The sequence below is a fragment of the Penaeus chinensis genome, chromosome 17 (assembly GCF_019202785.1).
Source record: "Penaeus chinensis breed Huanghai No. 1 chromosome 17, ASM1920278v2, whole genome shotgun sequence".
Classification (NCBI taxonomy): Eukaryota; Metazoa; Arthropoda; class Malacostraca; order Decapoda; family Penaeidae; genus Penaeus; species Penaeus chinensis.
Window position 1 is genome coordinate 8,376,614 of NC_061835.1, and position 10,000 is coordinate 8,386,613.

A 10,000-nucleotide genomic window follows, 5' to 3' on the forward strand; every position below is an offset into this window, starting at 1 on the left:
TATATATATAAATATATATATAAATATATATATAAATATATATATAAATATATATATATATAAATATATGTTTATATATATAATATATATATAAAATATATAAATATATATAAATATATATATATAAAAATATATAAATAAAATATAAAAAATACAAAAATATACAACAAAACAAATATATAAATAAAATATAAATATAAAATATAAAATAAAAATAAAAAAAAATTTTAAAAGGTATGATTAATTTTTATGGATTTTTAAAAAAAATTAAAAAGAAATGAGTTTTAGAAAATTTTTATATAAATATTAAATATATTATAAAAATATAAAAATTTATATAAATTATAAAAAATAAAATAATAAAATTTATTTTTTAATAAAATATAATAAATATATAAATATATAAAAATAATAATAAAAAAAAAATTTTAAAATTATTTATAAAAATATATAAATAAAAAAAATATATATAAAATTAAATAATAAATATATAAAAATTTTTATAAAAATAAATATATAAATTAAATATAAATATAAATATAAATTTATAAAAATAAAAATATAAAAAAATTAAAAATATAATATTTAAAAATATATAAATATTAATAAAATAAAATAATAAAAAAAATTAAAAAATTTAATAATATAAAAAAAATATAAAAAATATATTAAAAATAAATATAAAAAAATATATTAAAAAAATAAAAATATATATATAAATATAATTATAAATAAATATATTTTAAAAATAAAATTAAAAAAAATTTAAAAATTATATAAATAAAAAAATTTTTAAAATATATATATAATATATATATAATAAAATATATAAATAAATATATATATATCAGACACAGACACACACACACACACACACATGGCAGGAGCCTGGAATACGATCCTGAGTATAGAAATAGCATCTTCCCTGGAATGACTCACAGATAGCACATTCCACACTTAATGGAAATGATTTTTAAAAACCCTTCCTAAATGCCATTCCCATCACCCCAGCCTTCAGCCAAAAATGCTCATGAGGGCAAATTGGCTGGGCCATATTTAGAAGGCCCGGGCGAAGCTAGAACTTCGCAAACCATAAAGAAGAAGAGGGTAAGTTCACATCACCTTCTCATGACAGCACGTCACCCACCCACCCCTCAGGCCAATTTTTTTCCTGACGTGATGGTCATGCCATCCAGATTGCAGGGGTTAATAATTCCTTTTCTCTTTCATCTTAAATATTAAAAAGAATGCTGCAAAGGGAATGCAACTTGCACATCTGTATGACATATGCTTACTCAAACTTGAGATCATGAGAAAGAAAATATAAATACATTTCAGTCATCCAAAATTTTAATAATAATTATAAGACAAGCACTAGCCATCAATTTCATAATATCATCAAGAGAGATTCATTTATAATGTTTTAAGACAATGAAAAAACTTTTTCAACTAATTATTTCACTGCTTTTCAAAAACATATAGCTCTAATTACACACAAAGGAGTGCTCATGTCAAGGCAATTTGATATTCGAATTTCCAATGAAAAAATGATAAGCAAATGGGAATTATACACACAACTGAACAGGAACAACAGATCTGATATACATGACTAAGTACAGTAGGTCATAAACCTTACTTATTTCTGCCTTAGGCCACTTATGCTTGTGACAATGCTTTTAAATGTAATGGTAATTCAAAAATTCTAGACTTTTTAATGAAGTATAATCATGGAGTAAAAATGACAGTAGTTCAATAAATCATCTTTATTTTGCTGTTGACACGGCATCACCATGTAGCTTGAAGGCCGCCCCATCATCATCATATTAATAGTAATAAAAATAATAACAAATATAATAATAACAACAACATTGACAATAACAATAACAATAATAATAATAATAATATTATAATAATAATAATAATAATAATAATAATAATAATAATAATAATAATAATAATAATAATAATAATAATATTAATAATAATAATAATAATAATAATAATAATAATAATAATAACAACAACAGTGACAATAACAACAACTATAAGAAGAGTATAACAATAAATATAACCATAACAATAACAATAATAACAATAATAATAGCAATCATCGTCGTCATCGTCATCATGATCATCATCTTAATAAATAATACTAAAAATAATAATAATAGAAATAAGAAAAGTATAATAATAAAATATTAATATTAATATCATTATTATCATTATCATCATTATCATTATCATTATCATTATCATTATCATTATCATTATCATTATTATCATCATCATCATCATCATCATCATCATCATCATCATCATCATCATCATCATCATCATCATCATTATTATCATTATCATCATTATCATCATTATTATCATTATTACGATTACAATTATGATTAATAACATTAATAATGATAATAATAAAAATAATGAAATTATTAATAATATTATTATTAATAATAATTTCAATATTAATAATAATAACAATAATAATAATAATAATAATAATAATAATAATAATAATATTATTATAATTATAATTATAATTATGATTATGATTATGATTATGATTATGATTATGATTATGATTATGATTATGATTATGATTATAATTATAATTATAATTATAATTATAATTATAATATTAATATTAATATTAATAATAATAATAATAATAATAATAATAATAATAATAATAATGACAACTACAACGACAACGACAACGACAACGATAACAACGATAATAATATTAATATTAATATTATTAACATTATTTATATAAATATTATTTATATTAATATTAACAATAATAATAATAATAATAATAATAATAATAATAACACCAGCATTAATAATGGTATTAACACTAGTACTAACAATAACAATACAACTAATACTAATAGTAGTAATAATAATAATAGTAGTAATAGTAGTAATAACAGAAATAATAATGACAATGATGATGATAATGGTAATGATAATGATAGCAATAATAAAAATAATAATGAAATTTAAAAAAATAATAATAATAAATAATAAAATAATAAAAATCATCATCATCACAATAATAAGAAAGGTATAACAACACTGATAACGACAGCATTAATATAAAAAAACAATATAAATATCAATATTAATATTGTATTACTATCAATATCAATATCAATATCAATATCAATATCAATATTAATATTAATATTATTAATATCAATGATAATGATAATGATACCAATAATAATATCAATAACAACAACAATACCAATAATAAAAATAATGATAATGATGATGATGATGATGATGACAAATGCGACAGAAACAGCAATTCCAACAACAATAACACTAACAACGACAATGACAATGACAATAAAAACAGCAGCAATAATGTTGATCACAAAAATAACAATTTATGAAATATTAATAACAACTAATATTATTATCACCATTATCATTCTATCAATATTATTATCAATTTCATTATCATTATTTTTTATCATTATTACTATTTTTATCATTATTATTTCTATCATTATAATCATCATTTTTAATATCATTATCATTATCACTATTATAGTATTTTTTAATACTATATTTCTTTATTACTATCATAATATTTTCATTCATAATAAAAATAATAACGATAACAATAACAATAACAATAACAATAACAATAACAATAATAATAATAATAATAACAATAATGATCATTATAATAGATATGATAAATAATATGATAAAGATAATTATAATGACAATAATAACAATAACAATGATGATGATAATAATGATAATAATGATAATGATAATGATAATGATAATAATGATGATAATGATGATGGTGATGGTGATGGTGATGGTGATGGTGATGGTGATAATAATGATTGATGAAGATGATAATGATAATGATAATGATAATGATAATGATAATGATAATGATAATGATAATGATAATGATAATGATAATGATAATGATAATATTATTAACATTATTATTAATATTATTATTATTAATATTATTATTATTAATAATAATAATAATAATAATAATAATAATATTAATAATAATAATAACAATAACAATAACAATAACAATAACAATAATAATAATAACAATAATAATAACAATAAAAATAAAAATAAAAATAAAAAAAACAATAATAATGATAGTAAGGAACTTCTACGTATCATCAAAAGTCATGTGGTAAATAAGAGTAGCGAAAAGAGTTAGGAATAAGTTAATGTTTAGGGTGAAGTTACAGGTCGAACAATACTGAAGAGTTGTATGGCAGAGACGAGGAGCTAATGAGAAATAGTATAAGGTAAATCTTGATAAAAGGGAGAGGAGTTAAAGGAGTAGGGAGCATTATGATAAAAGTTCTGTGGCTAAAATGGCAAAATCTGGCTTGATTAGGATGAGTGGACAGAACGAGGGGATGAAGAAAAGGAAACAGGAAAGGAGAAGAATTATTAATATTTTCATTATCATCTTTTTCATATTCATTATCATCATCATACTCGTTATCATTTTCATATTCATTAACATTCATATTCACTATATTCATCATATTCAGGATCATTATCATATTCATTATTATTAACATCAATATCATTGATATTTATATTGATACTGATGTTGATCAATATCAATATATCAGTATCAATGTCAACATCAGCATCAACATTAACTTTTAACAATAATATCAATATTAATATGAATATATGTATTACTTTTATCATTTTCATTATCACTATCAACATCATTACTATTACCATTACCATTACAATCATCAATATTATCGTCATAACCATTATTATTATGATCATTATTATCATTATTATTATTATTGTTATTATTTTTTTTTTCATTATTATCATTTTTGTTGTTGCTCTTATCATTATCATTATTAGTATCATGTTCACTGCCATTGTCATTATCTTTATAACTATTATCATAATTACTATTATTACTGTTACTATGATCCTTATAACAATAATTAGTATTATTATTATTATTACCATTACTATTATTCTCATTACTTTTACTTTCATTACTATCATTATCATCACAATTATTACTATCATTATCAATAAATTCAGTATCATTACTATCGACATCATAATATTATCATCATCAATCTCATCAGTAGCAGTAGCAGTATCAGTAGTAGTAGTAGCAGTAGTAGTATTTAAGTAGTAGTATTTTAGTAGTAGTATTTTTGTAGTAGTATATTAGTCGTAGTATAGCAGTCGTAGTATAGCAGTTGTAGTATAGTAGTAGTAGTATAGTAGTAGTAGTATACTAGTAGTAGTTGTAGTAGCATTATAGTAGTATAGTTATAGAGTAGTAGAGTTGTAGAGTAGTATAGTTGTAGAGTAGTATAGTTGTAGAGTAGTATAGTTGTAGAGTAGTATAGTTGTATAGTAGTATAGTTGTAGAGTATAGTTGTATAGTAGTATAGTTGTAGGGTAGTATTGTATAGTATAGTTGTATAGTATAGTTGTATAGTATAGTTGTATAGTATAGTTGTATAGTATAGTTGTATAGTATAGTTGTATAGTATAGTTGTAGAGTACTATAGTTATATAGTAGTTATATTGTAGTGGAGTTGTATAGTTGTATAGTAGTATAGTGGTAGTAGTAGTAGTAAATAATATCATCATAATTACCACTATTATGATCATTAATAAACGGAACACAATCATACACAATCATAATAAAAATAACAACTTTCAGAATTATTAATCTTTACAAACTGTACAGACATGAAAAATAAAATGCTGGCCACTTGCCCATCCCAATCTCAATCAAATATTGGCAATCTCTTAAACCATTAACTTAAGCAAGATTTCTAACACCAAGTGTCATCTGGTAGCAAAGATCAAAAAAAAAAACATTTGACACTGCATATCTTTGAACCCCTGTCTTTAAACCCCAAATGATTCCTGACAACAAACAGCTTCTAACGCTACTTGATTTCCGACAACAGAAGTCTCAAGACCTCGGCTGATTTCTGACATCGCAGGATCACCGGAATTAGAAATGTGATCCTTGACCCGACTGACACAAGATCACCTTGGAGAGGGGAAAAAATGGCAAAACAGAAGAAGATTGCTAGACAGAGAATAATAAGTAGAAAAGAGGACGTATGGGGAGGCCAAAGGAATGAGGAAATGGAAGGAAAAGAGAAAAAAAAAAAACTGGATATAAATGAAGCTGATGCAAGACATTGTAAATGATAGGGGAAAACAGGAGAGAAAAAACATCAGAGAAACAGGTTGTGAGGAAATAGACTGAACAGAACTTCCCAAATAAACAGTAATTATGATGTAACCAAATTTTGTCTTTCATCAAAATATACATAAGGCTGTTGAAAGAGACAAGAGCAATAGTAATAAAACCACAAGAGAAAAGGGGAAAAAAAAAAAAAACAAATTACCACACGATGGGGAAACTAACAGGAGAAAACAAGTGGGGGAAAAAAACAGAGAGTAACGGGAAAACCAAAAGAGATTTTGACCAAACCCGTGAAATCACATAAAAGGAAAACAGAAATCCCAGACAAAACAGGGGAAAGTGGGGAAAGAAAATCCACTCGTTTCCGAAAGTCGCAGTTGGAAGAGCCAGCTGACAAGAGGAGAAGAGGAGACGAAGGAGAGAGATGGAGGAACGTAGAAAAAAAGAAAGAAAAAAGGAGAGGAAGAGAAAGCAGAGAGGACGAGGAGGAGGAACGGGAGGAGAGGAGTACGAATAATACGAGGAGGAGAGGAGGTGAGGTGGAGGAGGAGGAGGAGGAGGAGGAAATCCCTCCCTCCCTCCCTCCTCCCACCCCCGACCTACCTCTCTCTCTCCCCTCGAACACGCACTTACAGGATGCCCGAGCAGGACGTGCACACGAACGACCCCACAGTCATGTTGATGTAGGTCGTCCCTCTCTGGTGGCAGTCGAAGCATGTCCTATTGGCCGCCTGGGAGCCGAGGTCGCGAAGGATCTTCAAGTGTTTCTCGTCTTGCTTCCTTCTGCTCGTAGCCATGGCTGGGGCTCGGCCGGCAACTCGCGCCGCGACCGCCAGCGCTTCGGAAAACCCTTAGGAGGGGTGGGGGGGGATTTATTTGTTTTTGTTTTTTGGTTTGGGGGTTTTGGGGTTTTTATTTTCTTCTTTGTGTTGTATGTTTTATGTGTGTGGTTTGATTATTTTTTTCGGGTTTGGTTGGGCCTGCCAGCGCTTCGGAAAACCCTTAGGAGGGGTGGGGGGGATTTATTTGTTTTTGTTTTTTTGTTTGGGGGTTTTGGGGGTTTTATTTTCTTTTTTGTGTTGTAATTTTTATGTGTGTGGTTTGATTATTTTTTTCGGGTTTGGTTGGGCCTGCCAGCGCTTCGGAAAACCCTTAGGAGGGGGGGAGAGGATTTATTTGTTTTTGTTTTTTTGTTTGGGGGTTTTTGTTTTTTTGTCTTTTTTGTGTTGTAATTTTTATGTGTGGGGTTTAAATATTTTTTTCGGGTTTGGTTTTGTCCGCCAGCGCTTCGGAAAATCCATAGAAGGGGGGGGAGGATTTATTTGTTTCTGTTTTTTTGTTTTGGGGTTTTTGCTTTTCTAGGCTGTGGGTATGTGTTGTATTGTTTTAAGTGTGTGGTTTGATTAGAGTTTGATTATTATTTCGGGTTTGGTTTCGCCCGCCAGCGCTTCGGAAAACCTGCGAGGGGGGGGGGGGGGGGATTGGAGGATTTATCTTATCTTTATTTTCTATTTTATTGTTGTTGTTTTTTTTTCTTGTTTGTGTTGTAGTTCTTATGTGTGTAGTTGTTTAGATCTGGTTATTATTTCGGGTTTGGTTTCGCCCGCCAGTTATTCGGGGGAAAGATGGGATGAAGGGGGGGGGGGGGGGGATTTATTTGCTTTTGTTATTTTTCTTGTTTGTTGTTTGTGATGTTTAAGTGTTTGTGTTGTTTAGGTCTGTTTTCTTTCTTTTCTTTGGCGGTGCTTCTGAAAACTGGGGATGGAGGAGAGGGGGGGGAGGGGGGGAGGGGATTGGGGATTTAATTGTTTCGTTTTTTTCCTGTTTTTGTTTTTGTTGTGATGTTGTGATATCTTTTTGGTTGTTAAGGTCTGGGTTTTTTTTTGCAGTATTTCTGAAATTATTATTATCATTATTATTACCATCATCATTACTATCAGTTTCATTATTATTACTATCATTGTTATCATTATTATCATTATCATCATTGTTATTATCATCATTATCATTATCATCATTATAATTATCATTATTATCATTATTATCATTGTTATTATTTATCGTTATCATCATAATTATTATTATGAATGGTAAAACACTCTTCCGTGTTGATGGTAATAAAAAAAACAACAAAAAAAACACAATGCACTCTAATTTTTGTATCTTTTTTTTTCTTCTATTATTATTGTTATCATTAATATCAATTTTATTATTATTATTGCTATCATTGTTATCATTATCATCATTATCATTATTGTTATTATCATTATCATTGTCATTATTATCATTATTAGCGTTATTGTTATTATAATCTATTATTGTCACTGTTTTTGTTATTATCATTATTGTTATTATCATCATTATTATTGTTATGATTATTATTATTATCGTTACCATTATTGTTATTACCATTATTATCATTATTATCATTATTCTTATTGTTATCATTATTATAAATATTATTGTTGTTATCATTATTATTATTATTGTTGTTGTTGTTGTTATTTTTGTTATCATCGTCATTATTTTTATTATCCTTATTATTATCATTCTCATCAACATTATTATTACTGTCATTATTATTACTATTATTATTATTAGAATCATTATCATTATCACTATAGATATTATTGTTATTATAATTATTAGTATTATTATTATCATTACTATCATTAAAACGATAATAATGATAATTACTATTTTCTTTTATTATCATTATCATGATCATCAATAGTACTACCATTATCGGTATTATAATTATCACTATTTTCAGTATCATTATCAATATCATTATTGTTATTATTGGTGTTATTATTTTTTTCATTATCATTTTTATTATTATTATTATTATTATTATTGTCATTTTATTACTATTATTATCGTTATTATTGTCATTTTATTACTATTATTATCGTTATTATTGTCATTTTATTACTATTATTATCGTTATTATTGCTAGTATCATTATCAATAAAGTAAAAGGTATTATTATTAGTAGTAGGAGTAATTGTAATTGTAATAAGGAGATAAATAAGTATGAATTACTAAGAAAACGTCTCCCAAAATAGTATATAAATAATGAATAAAACAAGAAAGAAAATCGGAAACAAGAGAGAAAAGAAAAGAAGAGAGAGAGAGAGAGAGAGAGAGAGAGAGAGAGAGAGAGAGAGAGAGAGAGAGAGAGAGAGAGAGAGAGAGAGAGAGAATATATATATATTAAATATATATATATATGAATGATGCAGATAAACAGAATATGTGATAAAGGATTCCCAATATAATTCCTATGATACAACATCACATAGAAATTAAATTAAACAAATCCATGACGAACTAAAAACACAAATAAACAATATGGTTGTAGAATACTGCCCATTGATCAGCAAATAGCACAAAAATACTAATTGACATAAAATATCACCATCATATAATCGATTAATAAAAAAACAAGTATATTCAGGTATGTTAATTAAGTTACCATCAATATCGAATTAATAACAGGAACGCGCGTAAATATGGATAAATCTTTGCGGAAATGGAAATTCAAGTCAAGCAGGTTCATTGCCCTTTTATTTGATTGCTAGGTTGCCTAATTGCACATACTAGCAACATGACTTACTCTTCAAGGTCGTTTTTCTATTAATGTGTCAATTATTCAATTAGATTAAAGTCCCGTGATTCTTACTTTACATAACGAGTGTTCTGAATAGTGGTTTTATCGAAATATGATATATAAAATGAAGTTCATAACGCCCTCGCATATAT

At 25.9% G+C, this 10,000-nt stretch overlaps 1 protein-coding gene across 1 annotated transcript in view; it reads left to right on the forward strand.

Annotated features, from left to right (window-relative positions):
• Window positions 1-10,000, forward strand: part of LOC125034192 (programmed cell death protein 10-like) — a 25,264-nt gene that overhangs the window by 2,079 nt on the left and 13,185 nt on the right. The window lies entirely within an intron of this gene.